This window comes from Callorhinus ursinus, unplaced genomic scaffold (genome assembly GCF_003265705.2).
Source record: "Callorhinus ursinus isolate GAN/ISIS: 27379988/994484 unplaced genomic scaffold, GSC_fseal_2.0 scaffold4, whole genome shotgun sequence".
In the NCBI taxonomy this organism is placed as follows: domain Eukaryota; kingdom Metazoa; phylum Chordata; class Mammalia; order Carnivora; family Otariidae; genus Callorhinus; species Callorhinus ursinus.
In genome coordinates this window covers 91,488,027-91,489,279 of record NW_027397066.1, presented here as the reverse complement: position 1 = coordinate 91,489,279, position 1,253 = coordinate 91,488,027, and the positions used below count along the sequence as shown (strand labels likewise).

The 1,253-nt window shown below is 35.1% G+C and overlaps 1 non-coding gene across 1 annotated transcript; it reads left to right on the top strand.

Annotated features, from left to right (window-relative positions):
* The first annotated feature begins 869 nt into the window (after positions 1-869).
* Positions 870-974, top strand: LOC112825663 (U6 spliceosomal RNA). Its single transcript, XR_003208762.1, has one exon. It is a non-coding gene; the product is annotated as a U6 spliceosomal RNA (small nuclear RNA).
* Positions 975-1,253: the final 279 nt, after the last annotated feature.

Below are 1,253 nucleotides of genomic sequence, written 5' to 3'. Positions count from 1 at the left end.
TGAAGGTGGGATTCTTCAATTCACTGATAAATTCCGGGGCTTGACCTGCCTACGAAGCAAGGAGAGGGATTGTCTGCATTTGCAGCTGAATCTCTTTGAGCACAACTTGGGGAGCTTGACAAAGGGAAATTTGTTCAGACTCTTTTCACTCTTCCACTCAAAGCAGAAATCCAAAGACATCCCATCACAATATTTTTCACCTAGAGACTCTTTGGTAAATTAACAAAGCTCATTCTATTATTTTTCATGGAAGTATAAAAAGCAAGCAAACATGATTCCTAATCAAAGAAAAACATTTTATTTTTTTATTATTTTAAAGAAAAACATTTTAAAGGTGATTTGCATACTATGCATTTTTTTCCCACCTCACTGAATTTATGCACCTTATTTTATTTGTATGCCCTTCTAAAATGCAATGGACAGGGAACCTGGGTGGCTCAGTTGGTTAAGTGGCTGCCTTTGGCTTAGTTCATGATCTCAGGGTCCTGGGATCAAGCCCTTTCCTCCCCACTTGTGCTGTCTCACTATCTGTCTCTCTCTCTCAAATAAATATGTAAACTATTTGAAATAAAATAAAGTAGATCAAAAAAATTCTATGAATTTGACCTGATTCCCATTCTATGAGGAAAATATATGTACATATATGCTTTTTCAAGGCTGCCTAGCCTTGGACAATACAAAAACCTTTTTGAAAGAACAAAAATAAATATGTGTTACATTGTTTTATTTAAATATATATAAAAACATAAAACAAGATAAAAGGACCTTGTACAACCAAAGAAAAAAAGATGCGTTATGTACAGGGGAGCAAAGATAAGGATGACTGCATGTTTCTCATTAGTAACAGTGCACACTAAAAGTCATGGAGTGTGCTCACTTCAGCAGCACATACACTAAAATTGGAATAACAGAGAAGATTAATATGGCTCCTGCACAAGGATTATATGCAAATTCATGAAGTGTTCCATATTTAAAAAAAATAAATAAAAGTCATGGAGCAATATCTTTAAAATAATCAAAGAAAAATCAAAACAAAACTGTCAACGCAGAATTCTGTACATAGTGAAAATGTCTTTCAAAAACAAAAGCAAAATAAAGACTTATTCAAACATACAAATGATGGTACATTTATCACTGACAGACATAATGCTTTATAAGAAAATTTAAAGGAGGGGCGACTGGGTGGATCAGTCGTTAAGTGTCTGCCTTCGGCTCAGGTCATGATCCTGGGGTCCTGGGATCGAGCCCCACAT